The sequence below is a fragment of the Hyperolius riggenbachi genome, chromosome 3 (assembly GCF_040937935.1).
Source record: "Hyperolius riggenbachi isolate aHypRig1 chromosome 3, aHypRig1.pri, whole genome shotgun sequence".
In the NCBI taxonomy this organism is placed as follows: domain Eukaryota; kingdom Metazoa; phylum Chordata; class Amphibia; order Anura; family Hyperoliidae; genus Hyperolius; species Hyperolius riggenbachi.
Genome location: NC_090648.1, coordinates 121,798,393 through 121,824,652, shown reverse-complemented (window position 1 = coordinate 121,824,652; position 26,260 = coordinate 121,798,393). Strand labels below are relative to the sequence as shown.

The 26,260-nt window shown below is 45.9% G+C and overlaps 22 non-coding genes across 22 annotated transcripts; all 22 read left to right on the top strand.

Annotated features, from left to right (window-relative positions):
- Positions 1–217: 217 nt before the first annotated feature.
- TRNAI-UAU (transfer RNA isoleucine (anticodon UAU)) lies at positions 218–310 on the top strand. The gene is given in 2 exon segments: positions 218–255; positions 275–310. It is a non-coding gene; the product is annotated as a tRNA-Ile (tRNA).
- A 327-nt stretch (positions 311–637) lies between these two features.
- Positions 638–710, top strand: TRNAR-CCU (transfer RNA arginine (anticodon CCU)). The gene has a single exon. It is a non-coding gene; the product is annotated as a tRNA-Arg (tRNA).
- Positions 711–1,932: 1,222 nt separating this feature from the next.
- On the top strand, positions 1,933–2,025 carry TRNAI-UAU (transfer RNA isoleucine (anticodon UAU)). Its single transcript is given in 2 exon segments — positions 1,933–1,970; positions 1,990–2,025. It is a non-coding gene; the product is annotated as a tRNA-Ile (tRNA).
- A 327-nt stretch (positions 2,026–2,352) lies between these two features.
- Positions 2,353–2,425, top strand: TRNAR-CCU (transfer RNA arginine (anticodon CCU)). Its single transcript has one exon. It is a non-coding gene; the product is annotated as a tRNA-Arg (tRNA).
- Positions 2,426–3,647: 1,222 nt separating this feature from the next.
- On the top strand, positions 3,648–3,740 carry TRNAI-UAU (transfer RNA isoleucine (anticodon UAU)). Its single transcript is given in 2 exon segments — positions 3,648–3,685; positions 3,705–3,740. It is a non-coding gene; the product is annotated as a tRNA-Ile (tRNA).
- Positions 3,741–4,067: 327 nt separating this feature from the next.
- TRNAR-CCU (transfer RNA arginine (anticodon CCU)) lies at positions 4,068–4,140 on the top strand. Its single transcript has one exon. It is a non-coding gene; the product is annotated as a tRNA-Arg (tRNA).
- A 1,222-nt stretch (positions 4,141–5,362) lies between these two features.
- On the top strand, positions 5,363–5,455 carry TRNAI-UAU (transfer RNA isoleucine (anticodon UAU)). The gene is given in 2 exon segments: positions 5,363–5,400; positions 5,420–5,455. It is a non-coding gene; the product is annotated as a tRNA-Ile (tRNA).
- Positions 5,456–5,782: 327 nt separating this feature from the next.
- Positions 5,783–5,855, top strand: TRNAR-CCU (transfer RNA arginine (anticodon CCU)). The gene has a single exon. It is a non-coding gene; the product is annotated as a tRNA-Arg (tRNA).
- A 1,222-nt stretch (positions 5,856–7,077) lies between these two features.
- On the top strand, positions 7,078–7,170 carry TRNAI-UAU (transfer RNA isoleucine (anticodon UAU)). Its single transcript is given in 2 exon segments — positions 7,078–7,115; positions 7,135–7,170. It is a non-coding gene; the product is annotated as a tRNA-Ile (tRNA).
- A 327-nt stretch (positions 7,171–7,497) lies between these two features.
- Positions 7,498–7,570, top strand: TRNAR-CCU (transfer RNA arginine (anticodon CCU)). The gene has a single exon. It is a non-coding gene; the product is annotated as a tRNA-Arg (tRNA).
- An 8,106-nt stretch (positions 7,571–15,676) lies between these two features.
- On the top strand, positions 15,677–15,769 carry TRNAI-UAU (transfer RNA isoleucine (anticodon UAU)). The gene is given in 2 exon segments: positions 15,677–15,714; positions 15,734–15,769. It is a non-coding gene; the product is annotated as a tRNA-Ile (tRNA).
- A 327-nt stretch (positions 15,770–16,096) lies between these two features.
- On the top strand, positions 16,097–16,169 carry TRNAR-CCU (transfer RNA arginine (anticodon CCU)). Its single transcript has one exon. It is a non-coding gene; the product is annotated as a tRNA-Arg (tRNA).
- A 1,210-nt stretch (positions 16,170–17,379) lies between these two features.
- TRNAI-UAU (transfer RNA isoleucine (anticodon UAU)) lies at positions 17,380–17,472 on the top strand. The gene is given in 2 exon segments: positions 17,380–17,417; positions 17,437–17,472. It is a non-coding gene; the product is annotated as a tRNA-Ile (tRNA).
- Positions 17,473–17,799: 327 nt separating this feature from the next.
- TRNAR-CCU (transfer RNA arginine (anticodon CCU)) lies at positions 17,800–17,872 on the top strand. Its single transcript has one exon. It is a non-coding gene; the product is annotated as a tRNA-Arg (tRNA).
- A 1,222-nt stretch (positions 17,873–19,094) lies between these two features.
- On the top strand, positions 19,095–19,187 carry TRNAI-UAU (transfer RNA isoleucine (anticodon UAU)). The gene is given in 2 exon segments: positions 19,095–19,132; positions 19,152–19,187. It is a non-coding gene; the product is annotated as a tRNA-Ile (tRNA).
- A 327-nt stretch (positions 19,188–19,514) lies between these two features.
- Positions 19,515–19,587, top strand: TRNAR-CCU (transfer RNA arginine (anticodon CCU)). The gene has a single exon. It is a non-coding gene; the product is annotated as a tRNA-Arg (tRNA).
- A 1,222-nt stretch (positions 19,588–20,809) lies between these two features.
- TRNAI-UAU (transfer RNA isoleucine (anticodon UAU)) lies at positions 20,810–20,902 on the top strand. Its single transcript is given in 2 exon segments — positions 20,810–20,847; positions 20,867–20,902. It is a non-coding gene; the product is annotated as a tRNA-Ile (tRNA).
- A 327-nt stretch (positions 20,903–21,229) lies between these two features.
- Positions 21,230–21,302, top strand: TRNAR-CCU (transfer RNA arginine (anticodon CCU)). Its single transcript has one exon. It is a non-coding gene; the product is annotated as a tRNA-Arg (tRNA).
- Positions 21,303–22,524: 1,222 nt separating this feature from the next.
- On the top strand, positions 22,525–22,617 carry TRNAI-UAU (transfer RNA isoleucine (anticodon UAU)). The gene is given in 2 exon segments: positions 22,525–22,562; positions 22,582–22,617. It is a non-coding gene; the product is annotated as a tRNA-Ile (tRNA).
- Positions 22,618–22,944: 327 nt separating this feature from the next.
- On the top strand, positions 22,945–23,017 carry TRNAR-CCU (transfer RNA arginine (anticodon CCU)). The gene has a single exon. It is a non-coding gene; the product is annotated as a tRNA-Arg (tRNA).
- Positions 23,018–24,581: 1,564 nt separating this feature from the next.
- TRNAI-UAU (transfer RNA isoleucine (anticodon UAU)) lies at positions 24,582–24,674 on the top strand. The gene is given in 2 exon segments: positions 24,582–24,619; positions 24,639–24,674. It is a non-coding gene; the product is annotated as a tRNA-Ile (tRNA).
- An 844-nt stretch (positions 24,675–25,518) lies between these two features.
- On the top strand, positions 25,519–25,591 carry TRNAR-CCU (transfer RNA arginine (anticodon CCU)). The gene has a single exon. It is a non-coding gene; the product is annotated as a tRNA-Arg (tRNA).
- The last annotated feature ends 669 nt before the right edge of the window (positions 25,592–26,260 follow it).

The following is a 26,260-nucleotide window of genomic DNA, read 5'->3' as shown; positions in this document are numbered from 1 at the left end:
CTCCATTGAAGTCCACTCACCTCTATGGAGATGATCTTAATAGTCACCTTGGCTTGCTGATTTGGACAAACGCTCCCTGTCTTCTACCGGTTTTCTTCTTAACAAACAATTGACTTGGTCTTATAATGATTTATGACATGTGCTTCATTTTAACGAGTTACGCATCACAGGCCAAGTGTCCTGGTGATAAAGGCACCTCCCCAACAGCAGCAACGGAGCTCCAGTGGCGCAATCGGTTAGCGCGCGGTACTTATAAGACAGTATCTGTTGAGCAATGCCGAGGTTGTGAGTTCGAGCCTCACCTGGAGCAGAGATAGTTGCCCTTTTGCTTCCTTTAATCACCTTTCTCCTATGACCCAAAACATTCAAGCCAAAGGGTGCCAGTATGCCACTGCTACACGCAGGAGCTGTCATTGCCCAACAAGGGAAGCTTGTTTTGAGTGAGGACCAAAAAGAATGAGACCAATGCTTTTGCTTGTTGAAGAGCAGTGGAGGAAGCTGGCAAGAGCTATATCACCTGCAAAATCCATGGCACAACACAAGGAAAAGAAGTACGTCCATTTGCAACTTATTTGCTGCAAGAGGCATTGTGCAGTCTCTGTGGAGCAAAAGCCTACTTGCTGCACTTCTACAGCATGCCCCAGTGGCCTAATGGATAAGGCACTGGCCTCCTAAGCCAGGGATTGTGGGTTCGAGTCCCATCTGGGGTGGCACATTCCTTCTTTGGCCCTTACATGTAGCATACCAACACACATTGTACTCTGATACAAATGACTTGGATTCTCATGGCTGCCAAAGGCTTTTAAAGTGGACCAGAACTCTTGCACAGGAAAGAAGGAGAACATAGAGAAATGCATCCTGTGTATGTATTTAGAGACTTTAGCCTGTCCCCCTCATTTGTGTCTAATCACTAGTTGTGGTGATCACCCTGGGTCACATGACTGCCAATGGCAGATAAGCTCATTTGAAAGCACAGCCTGTTAACAATATGTCTGCTTCCATCAGTCAGGAAGTAGAAACAGTGCAGATTTATCTTAGGATTTCTATTAGCTGTAACAAAGAAATGTTTCTTGTTTAAAGGTTGTTATGCTGTTGCGTATCTTTTAGAGCAGAAAGGACGTTCTGAGTTCAGGTCCACTTGAAATTCGACAAGGCTTTCAATGGGTATCCCACATCTCGTTACAAAAGGTCAAAGAAATGTAAAGTCACTATCATGTCACCACACTATGGAAAATCATAGCAAATCCACCTTCAAAATGCACTTCCTGCTGATTTTCACGGACCCACTTCAAAGCTAGATGCAACGCGCAATTGTGAACATCTCAATTGGCCGGCTCTGCTGTCATATATATTTATATCTTCTATAATAATAAATTCAATCTGTCATTTTGGGTGCTGTGTGTAAGATACGCCTTGCCCAGTAAATACCCCAGGGATTCCCTGCATCATGCCTGCATGTGTAGTCTGCCCAACTCAGCCGACTGCATTGCGACTCTGGAGGAGTGGCACCTGCTGGGGATAAAACATGACTTGAGATAGGTGTGCTTTTCCTTATTATCGCCTTATATGCAGTAGGAACATGCACATTTAGCAGCAGACCAGAATGATCTCACACCTTTTCAGAGGTATTCATGGCTTTCAAAGCCTGCTCTCATGGCCTATTCTCTCACCACCACAAAAAAAGTGTGATTGTGTGCTCCTAGTCTGTGTCAAGCCTCCATTGAAGTCCACTCACCTCTATGGAGATGATCTTAATAGTCACCTTGGCTTGCTGATTTGGACAAACGCTCCCTGTCTTCTACCGGTTTTCTTCTTAACAAACAATTGACTTGGTCTTATAATGATTTATGACATGTGCTTCATTTTAACGAGTTACGCATTACAGGCCAAGTGTCCTGGTGATAAAGGCACCTCCCCAACAGCAGCAACGGAGCTCCAGTGGCGCAATCGGTTAGCGCGCGGTACTTATAAGACAGTATCTGTTGAGCAATGCCGAGGTTGTGAGTTTGAGCCTCACCTGGAGCAGAGATAGTTGCCCTTTTGCTTCCTTTAATCACCTTTCTCCTATGACCCAAAACATTCAAGCCAAAGGGTGCCAGTATGCCACTGCTACACGCAGGAGCTGTCATTGCCCAACAAGGGAAGCTTGTTTTGAGTGAGGACCAAAAAGAATGAGACCAATGCTTTTGCTTGTTGAAGAGCAGTGGAGGAAGCTGGCAAGAGCTATATCACCTGCAAAATCCATGGCACAACACAAGGAAAAGAAGTACGTCCATTTGCAACTCATTTGCTACAAGAGGCATTGTGCAGTCTCTGTGGAGCAAAAGCCTACTTGCTGCACTTCTACAGCATGCCCCAGTGGCCTAATGGATAAGGCACTGGCCTCCTAAGCCAGGGATTGTGGGTTTGAGTCCCATCTGGGGTGGCACAATCCTTCTTTGGCCCTTACATGTAGCATACCAACACACATTGTACTCTGGTACAAATGACTTGGATTCTCATGGCTGCCAAAGGCTTTTAAAGTGGACCAGAACTCTTGCACAGGAAAGAAGGAAAACATAGAGAAATGCACCCTGTGTATGTATTTAGAGACTTTAGCCTGTCCCCCTCATTTGTGTCTAATCACTAGTTGTGGTGATCACCCTGGGTCACATGACTGCCAATGGCAGATAAGCTCATTTGAAAGCACAGCCTGTTAACAATATGTCTGCTTCCATCAGTCAGGAAGTAGAAACAGTGCAGATTTATCTTAGGATTTCTATTAGCTGTAACAAAGAAATGTTTCTTGTTTAAAGGTTGTTATGCTGTTGCGTATCTTTTAGAGCAGAAAGGACGTTCTGAGTTCAGGTCCACTTGAAATTCGACAAGGCTTTCAATGGGTATCCCACATCTCGTTACAAAAGGTCAAAGAAATGTAAAGTCACTATCATGTCACCACACTATGGAAAATCATAGCAAATCCACCTTCAAAATGCACTTCCTGCTGATTTTCACGGACCCACTTCAGAGCTAGATGCAACGCGCAATTGTGAACATCTCAATTGGCCGGCTCTGCTGTCATATATATTTATATCTTCTATAATAATAAATTCAATCTGTCATTTTGGGTGCTGTGTGTAAGATACGCCTTGCCCAGTAAATACCCCAGGGATTCCCTGCATCATGCCTGCATGTGTAGTCTGCCCAACTCAGCCGACTGCATTGCGACTCTGGAGGAGTGGCACCTGCTGGGGATAAAACATGACTTGAGATAGGTGTGCTTTTCCTTATTATCGCCTTATATGCAGTAGGAACATGCACATTTAGCAGCAGACCAGAATGATCTCACACCTTTTCAGAGGTATTCATGGCTTTCAAAGCCTGCTCTCATGGCCTATTCTCTCACCACCACAAAAAAAGTGTGATTGTGTGCTCCTAGTCTGTGTCAAGCCTCCATTGAAGTCCACTCACCTCTATGGAGATGATCTTAATAGTCACCTTGGCTTGCTGATTTGGACAAACGCTCCCTGTCTTCTACCGGTTTTCTTCTTAACAAACAATTGACTTGGTCTTATAATGATTTATGACATGTGCTTCATTTTAACGAGTTACGCATCACAGGCCAAGTGTCCTGGTGATAAAGGCACCTCCCCAACAGCAGCAACGGAGCTCCAGTGGCGCAATCGGTTAGCGCGCGGTACTTATAAGACAGTATCTGTTGAGCAATGCCGAGGTTGTGAGTTCGAGCCTCACCTGGAGCAGAGATAGTTGCCCTTTTGCTTCCTTTAATCACCTTTCTCCTATGACCCAAAACATTCAAGCCAAAGGGTGCCAGTATGCCACTGCTACACGCAGGAGCTGTCATTGCCCAACAAGGGAAGCTTGTTTTGAGTGAGGACCAAAAAGAATGAGACCAATGCTTTTGCTTGTTGAAGAGCAGTGGAGGAAGCTGGCAAGAGCTATATCACCTGCAAAATCCATGGCACAACACAAGGAAAAGAAGTACGTCCATTTGCAACTCATTTGCTACAAGAGGCATTGTGCAGTCTCTGTGGAGCAAAAGCCTACTTGCTGCACTTCTACAGCATGCCCCAGTGGCCTAATGGATAAGGCACTGGCCTCCTAAGCCAGGGATTGTGGGTTCGAGTCCCATCTGGGGTGGCACAATCCTTCTTTGACCCTTACATGTAGCATACCAACACACATTGTACTCTGATACAAATGACTTGGATTCTCATGGCTGCCAAAGGCTTTTAAAGTGGACCAGAACTCTTGCACAGGAAAGAAGGAAAACATAGAGAAATGCACCCTGTGTATGTATTTAGAGACTTTAGCCTGTCCCCCTCATTTGTGTCTAATCACTAGTTGTGGTGATCACCCTGGGTCACATGACTGCCAATGGCAGATAAGCTCATTTGAAAGCACAGCCTGTTAACAATATGTCTGCTTCCATCAGTCAGGAAGTAGAAACAGTGCAGATTTCTCTTAGGATTTCTATTAGCTGTAACAAAGAAATGTTTCTTGTTTAAAGGTTGTTATGCTGTTGCGTATCTTTTAGAGCAGAAAGGACGTTCTGAGTTCAGGTCCACTTGAAATTCGACAAGGCTTTCAATGGGTATCCCACATCTCGTTACAAAAGGTCAAAGAAATGTAAAGTCACTATCATGTCACCACACTATGGAAAATCATAGCAAATCCACCTTCAAAATGCACTTCCTGCTGATTTTCACGGACCCACTTCAAAGCTAGATGCAACGCGCAATTGTGAACATCTCAATTGGCCGGCTCTGCTGTCATATATATTTATATCTTCTATAATAATAAATTCAATCTGTCATTTTGGGTGCTGTGTGTAAGATACGCCTTGCCCAGTAAATACCCCAGGGATTCCCTGCATCATGCCTGCATGTGTAGTCTGCCCAACTCAGCCGACTGCATTGCGACTCTGGAGGAGTGGCACCTGCTGGGGATAAAACATGACTTGAGATAGGTGTGCTTTTCCTTATTATCGCCTTATATGCAGTAGGAACATGCACATTTAGCAGCAGACCAGAATGATCTCACACCTTTTCAGAGGTATTCATGGCTTTCAAAGCCTGCTCTCATGGCCTATTCTCTCACCACCACAAAAAAAGTGTGATTGTGTGCTCCTAGTCTGTGTCAAGCCTCCATTGAAGTCCACTCACCTCTATGGAGATGATCTTAATAGTCACCTTGGCTTGCTGATTTGGACAAACGCTCCCTGTCTTCTACCGGTTTTCTTCTTAACAAACAATTGACTTGGTCTTATAATGATTTATGACATGTGCTTCATTTTAACGAGTTACGCATCACAGGCCAAGTGTCCTGGTGATAAAGGCACCTCCCCAACAGCAGCAACGGAGCTCCAGTGGTGCAATCGGTTAGCGCGCGGTACTTATAAGACAGTATCTGTTGAGCAATGCTGAGGTTGTGAGTTCGAGCCTCACCTGGAGCAGAGATAGTTGCCCTTTTGCTTCCTTTAATCACCTTTCTCCTATGACCCAAAACATTCAAGCCAAAGGGTGCCAGTATGCCACTGCTACACGCAGGAGCTGTCATTGCCCAACAAGGGAAGCTTGTTTTGAGTGAGGACCAAAAAGAATGAGACCAATGCTTTTGCTTGTTGAAGAGCAGTGGAGGAAGCTGGCAAGAGCTATATCACCTGCAAAATCCATGGCACAACACAAGGAAAAGAAGTACGTCCATTTGCAACTCATTTGCTGCAAGAGGCATTGTGCAGTCTCTGTGGAGCAAAAGCCTACTTGCTGCACTTCTACAGCATGCCCCAGTGGCCTAATGGATAAGGCACTGGCCTCCTAAGCCAGGGATTGTGGGTTCGAGTCCCATCTGGGGTGGCACATTCCTTCTTTGGCCCTTACATGTAGCATACCAACACACATTGTACTCTGATACAAATGACTTGGATTCTCATGGCTGCCAAAGGCTTTTAAAGTGGACCAGAACTCTTGCACAGGAAAGAAGGAGAACATAGAGAAATGCATCCTGTGTATGTATTTAGAGACTTTAGCCTGTCCCCCTCATTTGTGTCTAATCACTAGTTGTGGTGATCACCCTGGGTCACATGACTGCCAATGGCAGATAAGCTCATTTGAAAGCACAGCCTGTTAACAATATGTCTGCTTCCATCAGTCAGGAAGTAGAAACAGTGCAGATTTATCTTAGGATTTCTATTAGCTGTAACAAAGAAATGTTTCTTGTTTAAAGGTTGTTATGCTGTTGCGTATCTTTTAGAGCAGAAAGGACGTTCTGAGTTCAGGTCCACTTGAAATTCGACAAGGCTTTCAATGGGTATCCCACATCTCGTTACAAAAGGTCAAAGAAATGTAAAGTCACTATCATGTCACCACACTATGGAAAATCATAGCAAATCCACCTTCAAAATGCACTTCCTGCTGATTTTCACGGACCCACTTCAAAGCTAGATGCAACGCGCAATTGTGAACATCTCAATTGGCCGGCTCTGCTGTCATATATATTTATATCTTCTATAATAATAAATTCAATCTGTCATTTTGGGTGCTGTGTGTAAGATACGCCTTGCCCAGTAAATACCCCAGGGATTCCCTGCATCATGCCTGCATGTGTAGTCTGCCCAACTCAGCCGACTGCATTGCGACTCTGGAGGAGTGGCACCTGCTGGGGATAAAACATGACTTGAGATAGGTGTGCTTTTCCTTATTATCGCCTTATATGCAGTAGGAACATGCACATTTAGCAGCAGACCAGAATGATCTCACACCTTTTCAGAGGTATTCATGGCTTTCAAAGCCTGCTCTCATGGCCTATTCTCTCACCACCACAAAAAAAGTGTGATTGTGTGCTCCTAGTCTGTGTCAAGCCTCCATTGAAGTCCACTCACCTCTATGGAGATGATCTTAATAGTCACCTTGGCTTGCTGATTTGGACAAACGCTCCCTGTCTTCTACCGGTTTTCTTCTTAACAAACAATTGACTTGGTCTTATAATGATTTATGACATGTGCTTCATTTTAACGAGTTACGCATCACAGGCCAAGTGTCCTGGTGATAAAGGCACCTCCCCAACAGCAGCAACGGAGCTCCAGTGGTGCAATCGGTTAGCGCGCGGTACTTATAAGACAGTATCTGTTGAGCAATGCCGAGGTTGTGAGTTCGAGCCTCACCTGGAGCAGAGATAGTTGCCCTTTTGCTTCCTTTAATCACCTTTCTCCTATGACCCAAAACATTCAAGCCAAAGGGTGCCAGTATGCCACTGCTACACGCAGGAGCTGTCATTGCCCAACAAGGGAAGCTTGTTTTGAGTGAGGACCAAAAAGAATGAGACCAATGCTTTTGCTTGTTGAAGAGCAGTGGAGGAAGCTGGCAAGAGCTATATCACCTGCAAAATCCATGGCACAACACAAGGAAAAGAAGTACGTCCATTTGCAACTCATTTGCTACAAGAGGCATTGTGCAGTCTCTGTGGAGCAAAAGCCTACTTGCTGCACTTCTACAGCATGCCCCAGTGGCCTAATGGATAAGGCACTGGCCTCCTAAGCCAGGGATTGTGGGTTCGAGTCCCATCTGGGGTGGCACATTCCTTCTTTGGCCCTTACATGTAGCATACCAACACACATTGTACTCTGATACAAATGACTTGGATTCTCATGGCTGCCAAAGGCTTTTAAAGTGGACCAGAACTCTTGCACAGGAAAGAAGGAAAACATAGAGAAATGCACCCTGTGTATGTATTTAGAGACTTTAGCCTGTCCCCCTCATTTGTGTCTAATCACTAGATGTGGTGATCACCCTGGGTCACATGACTGCCAATGGCAGATAAGCTCATTTGAAAGCACAGCCTGTTAACAATATGTCTGCTTCCATCAGTCAGGAAGTAAAAACAGTGCAGATTTCTCTTAGGATTTCTATTAGCTGTAACAAAGAAATGTTTTTTGTTTAACCACTTCCCGACCGCCCACTACACAGGGGCGGCGGGGAAGTGGAGCCCTGCAGGACGGCCTCACCCACAGAGGCGGCGGTCCATTTAAGGGCATGGGCGGAGCGATCGCGTCATCCGTGACGCGATCCTCCGCCGGCGCCTGTCACCGCTCGCTCGCCGCAACATCCCGCCGGCTATACGGAAGCGCCAGCGGGATGTTAACCCCGCGATCGCCGCATACAAAGTGTATAATACACTTTGTAATGTTTACAAAGTGTATTATACAGGCTGCCTCCTGCCCTGGTGGTCCCAGTGTCCGAGGGACCACCAGGGCAGGCTGCAGCCACCCTAGTCTGCACCCAAACACACTGATTTCTCCCCCCCCTGCCCCAGATCGCCCACAGCACCCATCAGACCCCCCCCCCTGCCCACCCCCCAGACCCCTGTTTGCACCCAATCACCCCCCTAATCACCCATCAATCACTCCCTGTCACTATCTGTCAACGCTATTTTTTTTTTTATCCCCCCCCTGCTCCCTGCCCCCTCCTGATCACCCCCCACCCCTCAGATTCTCCCCAGACCCCCCCCCCAGACCACCACCCCCTGTTTACTGTATGCATCTATCCCCCTGATCACCTGTCAATCACCTGTCAATCACCTGTCAATCACCCATCAATCACCCGTCAATCACCCCCTGTCACTGCCACCCATCAATCAGCCCCTAACCTGCCCCTTGCGGGCAATCTGATCACCCCCCCACACCAATAGATCGCCCACAGATCCGACATCAGATCACCTCCTAAATCCATTGTTTACATCTATTCTCTCCTCTAAACACCCACTAATTACCCATCAATCACCCATCAATCACCCCCTATCACCACTTGTCACTTTTACCTATCAGATCAGACCCTAATCTGCCCCTTGCGGGCACCCAATCACCCGCCCACACGCTCAGATTGCCCTCTGACCCCCCCTTATCAATTCACCAGTGCATTAATTACATCTGTTCTTCCCTGTAATAACCCACTGATCACCTGTCAATCACCTGCCAATCACCTATCACCCATCAGTCACCCCCTGTCACTGCCACCCATCAATCAGCCCCTAACCTGCCCCTTGCGGGCAATCTGATCACCCACCCACACCATTAGATCGCCCGCAAACCCGCCGTCAGATTACCTCCCAAATGTATCGTTTACATCTGTTATCTTCTCTAAACACCCACTAATTACCCATCAATCACCCCCTATCACCACCTGTCACTGTTACCTATCAGATCAGACCCTAATCTGCCCCTTGCGGGCACCCAATCACCCGCCCACACGCTCAGATTGCCCTCTGACCCCCCCTTATCAATTCACCAGTGCATTAATTACATCTGTTCTTCCCTGTAATAACCCACTGATCACCTGTCAATCACCTGCCAATCACCTATCACCCATCAATCACCCCCTGTCACCCCCTGTCACTGCCACCCATCAATCAGCCCCTAACCTGCCCCTTGCGGGCAATCTGATCACCCACCCACACCATTAGATCGCCCGCAAACCCGCCGTCAGATTACCTCCCAAATGTATCGTTTACATCTGTTATCTTCTCTAAACACCCACTAATTACCCATCAATCACCCCCTATCACCACCTGTCACTGTTACCTATCAGATCAGACCCTAATCTGCCCCTTGCGGGCACCCAATCACCCGCCCACACGCTCAGATTGCCCTCAGACCCCCCCCCCCCCCTTATCAATTCGCCAGTGCATTAATTACATCTGTCCTTCCCTGTAATAACCCACTGATCACCTGTCAATCACCTGCCAATCCCCTATCACCCATCAATCACCCCCTGTCACTGCCACCCAACAATCAGCCCCTAACCTGCCCCTTGCGGGCAATCTGATCACCCACCCACACCAATAGATCGCCCGCAGATCCGACATCAGATCACCACCCAAGCGCAGTGTTTCCATCTATTCTCTCCTCTAAACACCCACTAATTACCCATCAATCACCCATCAATCACTCCCTATCACCACCTGTCACTGTTACCTATCAGATCAGACCCTAATCTGCCCCTTGCGGGCACCCAATCGACCGCCTACACGCTCAGATTGCCCTCAGACCCCCCCTTATCAATTCGCCAGTGCAATATTTACATCTGTTCTCCCCTGTAATAACCCACTGATTACCTGTCAATCACCTATCAATCACCCATCAATCACCCCCTGTCACTGCCACCCATCAATCACCCCCTGTCACTGCCACCCATCAATCACCCGCTGTCACTGCCACCCAATCAGCCCCTAACCTGCCCCTTGCGGGCAAACTGATCACCCACCCACACCAATAGATCGCCCGCAGATCCGACATCAGATCACCACCCAAGCGCAGTGTTTCCATCTATTCTCTACCCTAAACACCCACTAATTACCCATCAATCACCTCCTGTCACTGCTACCTATCAGATTAGACCCCTATCTGCCCCTAGGGCACTCAATCACCCGCCCACACCCTCAGAATGCCCTCAGACCCCAGCCCTGATCACCTCGCCAGTGCATTGCTTGCATCCATTCCCCCCTCTAATCACACCTTGAGACACCCATCAATCACCTCCTGTCACCCCCTAGCACACCTACCCATCAGATCAGGCCCCAATTTGCCCCGTGTGGGCTCCTGATCACTCGGCCAAACCCTCAGACCCCCTTCCGATCACCTCCCCAGTGCATGGATTGCATCTATTTTCCCCTCTAACCACCCCCTGAGACACCCATCAATCACCTCCTGTCACCCCCCTAGCACTCCTATCCATCAGATCAGGCCCAATACAACCTGTCATCTAAAAGGCCACCCTGCTTATGACCGGTTCCACAAAATTCGCCCCCTCATAGACCACCTGTCATCAAAATTTGCAGATGCTTATACCCCTGAACAGTCATTTTGAGACATTTGGTTTCCAGACTACTCACGGTTTTGGGCCTGTAAAATGCCAGGGCGGTATAGGAACCCCACAAGTGACCCCATTTTAGAAAAAAAAGACACCCCAAGGTATTATGTTAGGTGTATGACGAGTTCATAGAAGATTTAATTTTTTGTCAAAAGTTAGCGGAAATTAATTTTTATTGTTTTTTTTTCACAAAGTGTCATTTTTCACTAACTTGTGACAAAAAATAAAATCTTCTATGAACTCGCCATACACCTAACGGAATACCTTGGGGTGTCTTCTTTCTAAAATGGGGTCACTTGTGGGGTTCCTATACTGCCCTGGCATTTTAGGGGCCCTAAACCGCGAGGAGTAGTCTAGAAAACAAATGCTTCAAAATGACCTGTGAATAGGACGTTGGGCCCCTTAGCGCACCTAGGCTGCAAAAAAGTGTCACACATGTGGTACCGCCGTACTCAGGAAAAGTAGTATAATGTGTTTTGGGGTGTATTTTTACACATACCCATGCTGGGTGGGAGAAATTTCTATGTAAATGGACAATTGTGTGTAAAAAAAATTAACAAATTGTCATTTACAGAGATATTTCTCCCACCCAGCATGGGTATGTGTAAAAATACACCCCAAAACGCATTATACTACTTCTCCTGAGTACAGCGGTACCACATGTGTGGCACTTTTTTACACCCTAAGTACGCTAAGGGGCCCAAAGTCCAATGAGTACCTTTAGGATTTCACAGGTCATTTTGCGACTGTCAGGCATAGACTCACCCCCTCGGCGGCTGGCAGTATGGACGCCGCTCTCGGCTCTGACGTCACCGGATCCCCGAACTTCCGGTCCGCGTCAGCTGGCAGCGCCGGCGGCCGTTCCAGCCGCATGTCGTCATTGCAGGGCAGGGCAACGCGCTCACGCACGGAGCGTCAGGCCCTTTATGCCCTGAGGAGGAGGCTGCCTTGATCCGCCCTGCTGAGGCACTCCCCACCCCTTGCTGACCTCATCCGGGGGGTGGGGGTTCCTGGACTGACAGTCTGCATTTAAGCAGCAGACTGCCAGTACTCCTTGTCCGCTGTAGCGATCACACTCTGTGCTAGCTCTCGGATCCACAGTATACTTATATATTGGTTACGCCAATATATAAGTACTGGAAGAAACATACCATTGTATTTACCTGTGCCTTTGATCTTTTGCCTGTCTTTGACTCTGAGTTTCTCTAATCCTTTTTGTACCGTTGCCTATCTGATTACCCGTTGCCAACCTTGCTGTGCCCTCGTTCACTCTCTTGCCTACCGTCTCTGTACCTCGTATCTCTGATCTCTGTTGCCGAACCCCGGCTAGCCTTTAGACTCCGCATCTGCCTCCTGATTCTGTACCTCGTATTTCTGATAACCTGTTGCCGATCCCTGCCTGTCGACCATCCCCGCCAGCGGGCCCTTGCCGCTGGACGGCTGTCTGAGCTCTGTGGGCCCTCGCCACAGAGCAATACGTTATTTACTGTTTGCACCAATCATTAAAAGACCATTTTGGGTGGACAGAGGTTAGTTATATATCGGATTATCGGTGAGACTGCAGATCACTTATAATCAGGTATATCTGTATTTCTGGTGATACTGCAGATCTCCAGAAATCAGACACTCTCTGTCCTCACTAGTAGTTACGGAACGTGACAGCGACATTTGGTTTCAAGACTACTCCTCACGGTTTAGGGCCCCTAAAATGCCAGGGCAGTATAGGAACCCCACAAATGACCCCATTCTAGAAAGAAGACACCCAAAGGTATTCCGTACGGAGTATGGTGAGTTCATAGAAGATTTTATTTTTTGTCACAAGTTAGCGGAAAATGACACTTTGTGAAAAAAAACTATTAAAATCAATTTCCGCTAACTTGTGACAAAAAAATAAAAACTTCTATGAACTCACCATACTCCTAACGGAATACCTTGGGGTGTCTTCTTTCTAAAATGGGGTCATTAGTGGGGTTCCTATACTGCCCTGGCATTTTAGGGGCCCTAAACCGTGAGGAGTAGTCTTGAAACAAAAATGACCTGTGAAATCCTAAAGGTACTCATTGGACTTTGGGCCCCTTAGTGCAGTTAGGGTGCAAAAAAGTGCCACACATGTGGTATCGCCGTACTCGGGAGAAGTAGTACAATGTGTTTTGGGGTGTATTTTTACACATACCCATGCTGGGTGGGAGAAATACCTCTGTAAATGACAATCTTTTGATTTTTTTACACACAATTGTCCATTTACAGAGGTATTTCTCCCACCCAGCATGGGTATGTGTAAAAATACACCCCAAAACACATTGTACTACTTCTCCCGAGTATGGCGATACCACATGTGTGGCACTTTTTTGCACCCTAACTGCGCTAAAGGGCCCAAAGTCCAATGAGTACCTTTAGGATTTCACAGGTCATTTTGAGAAATTTCGTTTCAAGACTACTCCTCACGGTTTAGGGCCCCTAAAATGCCAGGGCAGTATAGGAACCCCACAAATGACCCCATTTTAGAAAGAAGACACCCCAAGGTATTCCGTTAGGAGTATGGTGAGTTCATAGAAGATTTTATTTTTTGTCAAAAGTTAGCGGAAATTGATTTTAATTGTGTTTTTTCACAAAGTGTCATTTTCCGCTAACTTGTGACAAAAAATAAAATCTTCTATGAACTCGCCATACTACTAACGGAATACCTTGGGGTGTCTTCTTTCTAAAATGGGGTCATTTGTGGGGTTCCTATACTGCCCTGGCATTTTAGGGGCCCTAAACCGTGAGGAGTAGTCTTGAAACGAAATTTCTCAAAATGACCTGTGAAATCCTAAAGGTACTCATTGGACTTTGGGCCCTTTAGCGCAGTTAGGGTGCAAAAAAGTGCCACACATGTGGTATCGCCGTACTCAGGAGAAGTAGTATAATGTGTTTTGTGGTGTATTTTTACACATACCCATGCTGAGTGGGAGAAATATCTCTGTAAATGGACAATTGTGTGTAAAAAAAATTAACAAATTGTCATTTACAGAGATATTTCTCCCACCCAGCATGGGTATGTGTAAAAATACACCCCAAAACACATTATACTACTTCTCCTGAGTACGGCAATACCACATGTGTGGCACTTTTTTGCAGCCTAACTGCGCTAAGGGGTCCAAAGTCCAATGAGCACCTTTAGGCTTTACAGGGGTGCTTACAATTTAGCACCCCCCAAAATGTCAGGACAGTAAACACACCCCACAAATGATCCCATTTTGGAAAGTAGACCCTTCAAGGTATTCAGAGAGGGGCATGGTGAGTCCGTGGCAGATTTCATTTTTTTTTGTCGCAAGTTAGAAGAAATGGAAACTTTTTTTTTTTTTTTTTTTTCTCTCAAAGTGTCATTTTCCGCTTACTTGTGACAAAAAATAATATCTTCTATGAACTCACTATGCCTCTCAGTGAATACTTTGGGATGTCTTCTTTCCAAAATGGGGTCATTTGGGGGGTATTTATACTATCCTGGAATTCTAGCCCCTCATGAAACATGACAGGGGGTCAGAAAAGTCAGAGATGCTTGAAAATGGGAAAATTCACTTTTGGCACCATAGTTTGTAAACGCTATAACTTTTACCCAAACCAATAAATATACACTGAATGGGTTTTTTTTAATCAAAAACATGTTTGTCCACATTTTTCGCGCTGCATGTATACAGAAATTTTACTTTATTTGAAAAATGTCAGCACAGAAAGTTTAAAAAATCATTTTTTTGCCAAAATTCATGTCTTTTTTGATGAATATAATAAAAAGTAAAAATCGCAGGAGCAATCAAATAGCATCAAAAGAAAGCTTTATTAGTGACAAGAAAAGGAGCCAAAATTCATTTAGGTGGTAGGTTGTATGAGCGAGCAATAAACCGTGAAAGCTGCAGTGGTCTGAATGGAAAAAAAGTGGCCGGTCCTTAAGGGGTAGAAAGCCCTAGGTCCTCAAGTGGTTAAAGGTTGTTATGCTGTTGCGTATCTTTTAGAGCAGAAAGGACGTTCTGAGTTCAGGTCCACTTGAAATTCGACAAGGCTTTCAATGGGTATCCCACATCTCGTTACAAAAGGTCAAAGAAATGTAAAGTCACTATCATGTCACCACACTATGGAAAATCATAGCAAATCCACCTTCAAAATGCACTTCCTGCTGATTTTCACGGACCCACTTCAAAGCTAGATGCAACGCGCAATTGTGAACATCTCAATTGGCCGGCTCTGCTGTCATATATATTTATATCTTCTATAATAATAAATTCAATCTGTCATTTTGGGTGCTGTGTGTAAGATACGCCTTGCCCAGTAAATACCCCAGGGATTCCCTGCATCATGCCTGCATGTGTAGTCTGCCCAACTCAGCCGACTGCATTGCGACTCTGGAGGAGTGGCACCTGCTGGGGATAAAACATGACTTGAGATAGGTGTGCTTTTCCTTATTATCGCCTTATATGCAGTAGGAACATGCACATTTAGCAGCAGACCAGAATGATCTCACACCTTTTCAGAGGTATTCATGGCTTTCAAAGCCTGCTCTCATGGCCTATTCTCTCACCACCACAAAAAAAGTGTGATTGTGTGCTCCTAGTCTGTGTCAAGCCTCCATTGAAGTCCACTCACCTCTATGGAGATGATCTTAATAGTCACCTTGGCTTGCTGATTTGGACAAACGCTCCCTGTCTTCTACCGGTTTTCTTCTTAACAAACAATTGACTTGGTCTTATAATGATTTATGACATGTGCTTCATTTTAACGAGTTACGCATCACAGGCCAAGTGTCCTGGTGATAAAGGCACCTCCCCAACAGCAGCAACGGAGCTCCAGTGGCGCAATCGGTTAGCGCGCGGTACTTATAAGACAGTATCTGTTGAGCAATGCCGAGGTTGTGAGTTCGAGCCTCACCTGGAGCAGAGATAGTTGCCCTTTTGCTTCCTTTAATCACCTTTCTCCTATGACCCAAAACATTCAAGCCAAAGGGTGCCAGTATGCCACTGCTACACGCAGGAGCTGTCATTGCCCAACAAGGGAAGCTTGTTTTGAGTGAGGACCAAAAAGAATGAGACCAATGCTTTTGCTTGTTGAAGAGCAGTGGAGGAAGCTGGCAAGAGCTATATCACCTGCAAAATCCATGGCACAACACAAGGAAAAGAAGTACGTCCATTTGCAACTCATTTGCTACAAGAGGCATTGTGCAGTCTCTGTGGAGCAAAAGCCTACTTGCTGCACTTCTACAGCATGCCCCAGTGGCCTAATGGATAAGGCACTGGCCTCCTAAGCCAGGGATTGTGGGTTCGAGTCCCATCTGGGGTGGCACAATCCTTCTTTGGCCCTTACATGTAGCATACCAACACACATTGTACTCTAATACAAATGACTTGGATTCTCATGGCTGCCAAAGGCTTTTAAAGTGGACCAGAACTCTTGCACAGGAAAGAAGGAAAACATAGAGAAATGCACCCTGTGTATGTATTTAGAGACTTTAGCCTGTCCCCCTCATTTGTGTCTAATCACTAGTTGTGGTGATCACCCTGGGTCACATGACTGCCAATGGCAGATAAGCTCATTTGAAAGCACAGCCTGTTAACAATATGTCTGCTTCCATCAGTCAGGAAGTAGAAACAGTGCAGATTTCTATTAGCTGTAACAAAGAAATGTTTCTTGTTTAAAGGTTGTTATGCTGTTGCGTATCTTTTAGAGCAGAAAGGACGTTCTGAGTTCAGGTCCACTTGAAATTCGACAAGGCTTTCAATGGGTATCCCACATCTCGTTACAAAAGGTCAAAGAAATGTAAAGTCACTATCATGTCACCACACTATGGAAAATCATAGCAAATCCACCTTCAAAATGCACTTCCTGCTGATTTTCACGGACCCACTTCAAAGCTAGATGCAACGCGCAATTGTGAACATCTCAATTGGCCGGCTCTGCTGTCATATATATTTATATCTTCTATAATAATAAATTCAATCTGTCATTTTGGGTGCTGTGTGTAAGATACGCCTTGCCCAGTAAATACCCCAGGGATTCCCTGCATCATGCCTGCATGTGTAGTCTGCCCAACTCAGCCGACTGCATTGCGACTCTGGAGGAGTGGCACCTGCTGGGGATAAAACATGACTTGAGATAGGTGTGCTTTTCCTTATTATCGCCTTATATGCAGTAGGAACATGCACATTTAGCAGCAGACCAGAATGATCTCACACCTTTTCAGAGGTATTCATGGCTTTCAAAGCCTGCTCTCATGGCCTATTCTCTCACCACCACAAAAAAAGTGTGATTGTGTGCTCCTAGTCTGTGTCAAGCCTCCATTGAAGTCCACTCACCTCTATGGAGATGATCTTAATAGTCACCTTGGCTTGCTGATTTGGACAAACGCTCCCTGTCTTCTACCGGTTTTCTTCTTAACAAACAATTGACTTGGTCTTATAATGATTTATGACATGTGCTTCATTTTAACGAGTTACGCATCACAGGCCAAGTGTCCTGGTGATAAAGGCACCTCCCCAACAGCAGCAACGGAGCTCCAGTGGTGCAATCGGTTAGCACGCGGTACTTATAAGACAGTATCTGTTGAGCAATGCCGAGGTTGTGAGTTCGAGCCTCACCTGGAACAGAGATAGTTGCCCTTTTGCTTCCTTTAATCACCTTTCTCCTATGACCCAAAACATTCAAGCCAAAGGGTGCCAGTATGCCACTGCTACACGCAGGAGCTGTCATTGCCCAACAAGGGAAGCTTGTTTTGAGTGAGGACCAAAAAGAATGAGACCAATGCTTTTGCTTGTTGAAGAGCAGTGGAGGAAGCTGGCAAGAGCTATATCACCTGCAAAATCCATGGCACAACACAAGGAAAAGAAGTACGTCCATTTGCAACTCATTTGCTGCAAGAGGCATTGTGCAGTCTCTGTGGAGCAAAAGCCTACTTGCTGCACTTCTACAGCATGCCCCAGTGGCCTAATGGATAAGGCACTGGCCTCCTAAGCCAGGGATTGTGGGTTCGAGTCCCATCTGGGGTGGCACATTCCTTCTTTGGCCCTTACATGTAGCATACCAACACACATTGTACTCTGATACAAATGACTTGGATTCTCATGGCTGCCAAAGGCTTTTAAAGTGGACCAGAACTCTTGCACAGGAAAGAAGGAGAACATAGAGAAATGCATCCTGTGTATGTATTTAGAGACTTTAGCCTGTCCCCCTCATTTGTGTCTAATCACTAGTTGTGGTGATCACCCTGGGTCACATGACTGCCAATGGCAGATAAGCTCATTTGAAAGCACAGCCTGTTAACAATATGTCTGCTTCCATCAGTCAGGAAGTAGAAACAGTGCAGATTTATCTTAGGATTTCTATTAGCTGTAACAAAGAAATGTTTCTTGTTTAAAGGTTGTTATGCTGTTGCGTATCTTTTAGAGCAGAAAGGACGTTCTGAGTTCAGGTCCACTTGAAATTCGACAAGGCTTTCAATGGGTATCCCACATCTCGTTACAAAAGGTCAAAGAAATGTAAAGTCACTATCATGTCACCACACTATGGAAAATCATAGCAAGTCCACCTTCAAAATGCACTTCCTGCTGATTTTCACGGACCCACTTCAAAGCTAGATGCAACGCGCAATTGTGAACATCTCAATTGGCCGGCTCTGCTGTCATATATATTTATATCTTCTATAATAATAAATTCAATCTGTCATTTTGGGTGCTGTGTGTAAGATACGCCTTGCCCAGTAAATACCCCAGGGATTCCCTGCATCATGCCTGCATGTGTAGTCTGCCCAACTCAGCCGACTGCATTGCGACTCTGGAGGAGTGGCACCTGCTGGGGATAAAACATGACTTGAGATAGGTGTGCTTTTCCTTATTATCGCCTTATATGCAGTAGGAACATGCACATTTAGCAGCAGACCAGAATGATCTCACACCTTTTCAGAGGTATTCATGGCTTTCAAAGCCTGCTCTCATGGCCTATTCTCTCACCACCACAAAAAAAGTGTGATTGTGTGCTCCTAGTCTGTGTCAAGCCTCCATTGAAGTCCACTCACCTCTATGGAGATGATCTTAATAGTCACCTTGGCTTGCTGATTTGGACAAACGCTCCCTGTCTTCTACCGGTTTTCTTCTTAACAAACAATTGACTTGGTCTTATAATGATTTATGACATGTGCTTCATTTTAACGAGTTACGCATCACAGGCCAAGTGTCCTGGTGATAAAGGCACCTCCCCAACAGCAGCAACGGAGCTCCAGTGGCGCAATCGGTTAGCGCGCGGTACTTATAAGACAGTATCTGTTGAGCAATGCCGAGGTTGTGAGTTCGAGCCTCACCTGGAGCAGAGATAGTTGCCCTTTTGCTTCCTTTAATCACCTTTCTCCTATGACCCAAAACATTCAAGCCAAAGGGTGCCAGTATGCCACTGCTACACGCAGGAGCTGTCATTGCCCAACAAGGGAAGCTTGTTTTGAGTGAGGACCAAAAAGAATGAGACCAATGCTTTTGCTTGTTGAAGAGCAGTGGAGGAAGCTGGCAAGAGCTATATCACCTGCAAAATCCATGGCACAACACAAGGAAAAGAAGTACATCCATTTGCAACTCATTTGCTACAAGAGGCATTGTGCAGTCTCTGTGGAGCAAAAGCCTACTTGCTGCACTTCTACAGCATGCCCCAGTGGCCTAATGGATAAGGCACTGGCCTCCTAAGCCAGGGATTGTGGGTTCAAGTCCCATCTGGGGTGGCACAATCCTTCTTTGGCCCTTACATGTAGCATACCAACACACATTGTACTCTGATACAAATGACCTGGATTCTCATGGCTGCCAAAGGCTTTTAAAGTGGACCAGAACTCTTGCACAGGAAAGAAGGAAAACATAGAGAAATGCACCCTGTGTATGTATTTAGAGACTTTAGCCTGTCCCCCTCATTTGTGTCTAATCACTAGTTGTGGTGATCACCCTGGGTCACATGACTGCCAATGGCAGATAAGCTCATTTGAAAGCACAGCCTGTTAACAATATGTCTGCTTCCATCAGTCAGGAAGTAGAAACAGTGCAGATTTCTCTTAGGATTTCTATTAGCTGTAACAAAGAAATGTTTCTTGTTTAAAGGTTGTTATGCTGTTGCGTATCTTTTAGAGCAGAAAGGACGTTCTGAGTTCAGGTCCACTTGAAATTCGACAAGGCTTTCAATGGGTATCCCACATCTCGTTACAAAAGGTCAAAGAAATGTAAAGTCACTATCATGTCACCACACTATGGAAAATCATAGCAAATCCACCTTCAAAATGCACTTCCTGCTGATTTTCACGGACCCACTTCAAAGCTAGATGCAACGCGCAATTGTGAACATCTCAATTGGCCGGCTCTGCTGTCATATATATTTATATCTTCTATAATAATAAATTCAATCTGTCATTTTGGGTGCTGTGTGTAAGATACGCCTTGCCCAGTAAATACCCCAGGGATTCCTTGCATCATGCCTGCATGTGTAGTCTGTCCAACTCAGCCGACTGCATTGCGACTCTGGAGGAGTGGCACCTGCTGGGGATAAAACATGACTTGAGATAGGTGTGCTTTTCCTTATTATCGCCTTATATGCAGTAGGAACATGCACATTTAGCAGCAGACCAGAATGATCTCACACCTTTTCAGAGGTATTCATGGCTTTCAAAGCCTGCTCTCATGGCCTATTCTCTCACCACCACAAAAAAAGTGTGATTGTGTGCTCCTAGTCTGTGTCAAGCCTCCATTGAAGTCCACTCACCTCTATGGAGATGATCTTAATAGTCACCTTGGCTTGCTGATTTGGACAAACGCTCCCTGTCTTCTACCGGTTTTCTTCTTAACAAACAATTGACTTGGTCTTATAATGATTTATGACATGTGCTTCATTTTAACGAGTTACGCATCACAGGCCAAGTGTCCTGGTGATAAAGGCACCTCCCCAACACCAGCAACGGAGCTCCAGTGGCGCAATCGGTTAGCGCGCGGTACTTATAAGACAGTATCTGTTGAGCAATGCCGAGGTTGTGAGTTCGAGCCTCACCTGGAGCAGAGATAGTTGCCTTTTTGCTTCCTTTAATCACCTTTCTCCTATGACCCAAAACATTCAAGCCAAAGGGTGCCAGTATGCCACTGCTACACGCAGGAGCTGTCATTGCCCAACAAGGGAAGCTTGTTTTGAGTGAGGACCAAAAAGAATGAGACCAATGCTTTTGCTTGTTGAAGAGCAGTGGAGGAAGCTGGCAAGAGCTATATCACCTGCAAAATCCATGGCACAACACAAGGAAAAGAAGTACGTCCATTTGCAACTCATTTGCTGCAAGAGGCATTGTGCAGTCTCTGTGGAGCAAAAGCCTACTTGCTGCACTTCTACAGCATGCCCCAGTGGCCTAATGGATAAGGCACTGGCCTCCTAAGCCAGGGATTGTGGGTTCGAGTCCCATCTGGGGTGGCACATTCCTTCTTTGGCCCTTACATGTAGCATACCAACACACATTGTACTCTGATACAAATGACTTGGATTCTCATGGCTGCCAAAGGCTTTTAAAGTGGACCAGAACTCTTGCACAGGAAAGAAGGAGAACATAGAGAAATGCATCCTGTGTATGTATTTAGAGACTTTAGCCTGTCCCCCTCATTTGTGTCTAATCACTAGTTGTGGTGATCACCCTGGGTCACATGACTGCCAATGGCAGATAAGCTCATTTGAAAGCACAGCCTGTTAACAATATGTCTGCTTCCATCAGTCAGGAAGTAGAAACAGTGCAGATTTCTCTTAGGATTTCTATTAGCTGTAACAAAGAAATGTTTCTTGTTTAAAGGTTGTTATGCTGTTGCGTATCTTTTAGAGCAGAAAGGACGTTCTGAGTTCAGGTCCACTTGAAATTCGACAAGGCTTTCAATGGGTATCCCACATCTCGTTACAAAAGGTCAAAGAAATGTAAAGTCACTATCATGTCACCACACTATGGAAAATCATAGCAAATCCACCTTCAAAATGCACTTCCTGCTGATTTTCACGGACCCACTTCAAAGCTAGATGCAACGCGCAATTGTGAACATCTCAATTGGCCGGCTCTGCTGTCATATATATTTATATCTTCTATAATAATAAATTCAATCTGTCATTTTGGGTGCTGTGTGTAAGATACGCCTTGCCCAGTAAATACCCCAGGGATTCCTTGCATCATGCCTGCATGTGTAGTCTGTCCAACTCAGCCGACTGCATTGCGACTCTGGAGGAGTGGCACCTGCTGGGGATAAAACATGACTTGAGATAGGTGTGCTTTTCCTTATTATCGCCTTATATGCAGTAGGAACATGCACATTTAGCAGCAGACCAGAATGATCTCACACCTTTTCAGAGGTATTCATGGCTTTCAAAGCCTGCTCTCATGGCCTATTCTCTCACCACCACAAAAAAAGTGTGATTGTGTGCTCCTAGTCTGTGTCAAGCCTCCATTGAAGTCCACTCACCTCTATGGAGATGATCTTAATAGTCACCTTGGCTTGCTGATTTGGACAAACGCTCCCTGTCTTCTACCGGTTTTCTTCTTAACAAACAATTGACTTGGTCTTATAATGATTTATGACATGTGCTTCATTTTAACGAGTTACGCATCACAGGCCAAGTGTCCTGGTGATAAAGGCACCTCCCCAACACCAGCAACGGAGCTCCAGTGGCGCAATCGGTTAGCGTGCGGTACTTATAAGACAGTATCTGTTGAGCAATGCCGAGGTTGTGAGTTTGAGCCTCACCTGGAGCAGAGATAGTTGCCTTTTTGCTTCCTTTAATCACCTTTCTCCTATGACCCAAAACATTCAAGCCAAAGGGTGCCAGTATGCCACTGCTACACGCAGGAGCTGTCATTGCCCAACAAGGGAAGCTTGTTTTGAGTGAGGACCAAAAAGAATGAGACCAATGCTTTTGCTTGTTGAAGAGCAGTGGAGGAAGCTGGCAAGAGCTATATCACCTGCAAAATCCATGGCACAACACAAGGAAAAGAAGTACGTCCATTTGCAACTCATTTGCTGCAAGAGGCATTGTGCAGTCTCTGTGGAGCAAAAGCCTACTTGCTGCACTTCTACAGCATGCCCCAGTGGCCTAATGGATAAGGCACTGGCCTCCTAAGCCAGGGATTGTGGGTTCGAGTCCCATCTGGGGTGGCACATTCCTTCTTTGGCCCTTACATGTAGCATACCAACACACATTGTACTCTGATACAAATGACTTGGATTCTCATGGCTGCCAAAGGCTTTTAAAGTGGACCAGAACTCTTGCACAGGAAAGAAGGAGAACATAGAGAAATGCATCCTGTGTATGTATTTAGAGACTTTAGCCTGTCCCCCTCATTTGTGTCTAATCACTAGTTGTGGTGATCACCCTGGGTCACATGACGCGTACGAGAGAGAACGGCGCCGGAGACTTGGGCGCAGGACACAGCCAGTATATGGCTAATTCTGCTGCCGCACAAGTCTGGCCGTGTTAATTACTATTCCCCCTCCAGGCCGACATGGATAGTGGGGGAATGAAATAATTCGGCTTCCAGCAATAGCTGGAAGCCGAATTATTGTTTTAAAAGCAACTTCAGATCCGTCTTCTGACGGCGCTGAAGTTACTCCATGTGCCTGCGATAGCCGTAGTTCCTATTACGGCCTATGGTGGCGCCGGCTGCGCCCAAGTCTCCTGCGCTGCTGCGCCCAAGTCTCCAGCGCTGGATTTACCGTGTTCGCACATGACTGCCAATGGCAGATAAGCTCATTTGAAAGCACAGCCTGTTAACAATATGTCTGCTTCCATCAGTCAGGAAGTAGAAACAGTGCAGATTTCTCTTAGGATTTCTATTAGCTGTAACAAAGAAATGTTTCTTGTTTAAAGGTTGTTATGCTGTTGCGTATCTTTTAGAGCAGAAAGGACGTTCTGAGTTCAGGTCCACTTGAAATTCGACAAGGCTTTCAATGGGTATCCCACATCTCGTTACAAAAGGTCAAAGAAATGTAAAGTCACTATCATGTCACCACACTATGGAAAATCATAGCAAATCCACCTTCAAAATGCACTTCCTGCTGATTTTCACGGACCCACTTCAAAGCTAGATGCAACGCGCAATTGTGAACATCTCAATTGGCCGGCTCTGCTGTCATATATATTTATATCTTCTATAATAATAAATTCAATCTGTCATTTTGGGTGCTGTGTGTAAGATACGCCTTGCCCAGTAAATACCCCAGGGATTCCTTGCATCATGCCTGCATGTGTAGTCTGTCCAACTCAGCCGACTGCATTGCGACTCTGGAGGAGTGGCACCTGCTGGGGATAAAACATGACTTGAGATAGGTGTGCTTTTCCTTATTATCGCCTTATATGCAGTAGGAACATGCACATTTAGCAGCAGACCAGAATGATCTCACACCTTTTCAGAGGTATTCATGGCTTTCAAAGCCTGCTCTCATGGCCTATTCTCTCACCACCACAAAAAAAGTGTGATTGTGTGCTCCTAGTCTGTGTCAAGCCTCCATTGAAGTCCACTCACCTCTATGGAGATGATCTTAATAGTCACCTTGGCTTGCTGATTTGGACAAACGCTCCCTGTCTTCTACCGGTTTTCTTCTTAACAAACAATTGACTTGGTCTTATAATGATTTATGACATGTGCTTCATTTTAACGAGTTACGCATCACAGGCCAAGTGTCCTGGTGATAAAGGCACCTCCCCAACAGCAGCAACGGAGCTCCAGTGGTGCAATCGGTTAGCGCGCGGTACTTATAAGACAGTATCTGTTGAGCAATGCCAAGGTTGTGAGTTTGAGCCTCACCTGGAGCAGAGATAGTTGCCCTTTTGCTTCCTTTAACCTCCTTGGCGGTATGAAAAATACCGCCAGGAGGGAGCGCAGCAGGTTTTTTTAAAAAAAAATTTTTTTTAATCATGTAGCGAGCCGAGGGCTCGCTACATGATAGCCGCTGCTGAGCGGCACCCCCCCGCCCGCTTCGATCGCCTTCGGCGATCTCCGATCAGGAAATCCGGTTCATAGAACGGGATTTCCTGGAGGGCTTCCCCCGTCGCCATGGCGACGGGGCGGGATGACGTCACTGACGTCGGGACGTCATTGGGAGTCCCGGGCCACCCCTCGGCGCTGCCTGGCACTGATTGGCCAGGCAGCGCTGGGTCTGGAGGGGGGGGGGCCCGCGCCGCAGCAGATAGCGGCGATCGCAAAGGGGCCGGCGGCGATCAGAGTGCTGGCGCAGCTAGCAAAGTGCTAGCTGCGTCCAGCAAAAAAAAAATTATTAAAATCGGCCCAGCAGGGCCTGAGCGGCACCCTCCGGCGGCTTACCCCGTGTCACACACGGGGTTACCGCCAAGGAGGTTAATCACCTTTCTCCTATGACCCAAAACATTCAAGCCAAAGGGTGCCAGTATGCCACTGCTACACGCAGGAGCTGTCATTGCCCAACAAGGGAAGCTTGTTTTGAGTGAGGACCAAAAAGAATGAGACCAATGCTTTTGCTTGTTGAAGAGCAGTGGAGGAAGCTGGCAAGAGCTATATCACCTGCAAAATCCATGGCACAACACAAGGAAAAGAAGTACGTCCATTTGCAACTCATTTGCTGCAAGAGGCATTGTGCAGTCTCTGTGGAGCAAAAGCCTACTTGCTGCATTTCTACAGCATGCCCCAGTGGCCTAATGGATAAGGCACTGGCCTCCTAAGCCAGGGATTGTGGGTTTGAGTCCCATCTGGGGTGGCACATTCCTTCTTTGGCCCTTACATGTAGCATACCAACACACATTGTACTCTGATACAAATGACTTGGATTCTCATGGCTGCCAAAGGCTTTTAAAGTGGACCAGAACTCTTGCACAGGAAAGAAGGAGAACATAGAGAAATGCATCCTGTGTATGTATTTAGAGACTTTAGCCTGTCCCCCTCATTTGTGTCTAATCACTAGTTGTGGTGATCACCCTGGGTCACATGACTGCCAATGGCAGATAAGCTCATTTGAAAGCACAGCCTGTTAACAATATGTCTGCTTCCATCAGTCAGGAAGTAGAAACAGTGCAGATTTCTATTAGCTGTAACAAAGAAATGTTTCTTGTTTAAAGGTTGTTATGCTGTTGCGTATCTTTTAGAGCAGAATGGACGTTCTTAGTTCAGGTCCACTTGAAATTCGACAAGGCTTTCAATGGGTATCCCACATCTCGTTACAAAAGGTCAAAGAAATGTAAAGTCACTATCATGTCACCACACTATGGAAAATCATAGCAAATCCACCTTCAAAATGCACTTCCTGCTGATTTTCACGGACCCACTTCAAAGCTAGATGCAACGCGCAATTGTGAACATCTCAATTGGCCGGCTCTGCTGTCATATATATTTATATCTTCTATAATAATAAATTCAATCTGTCATTTTG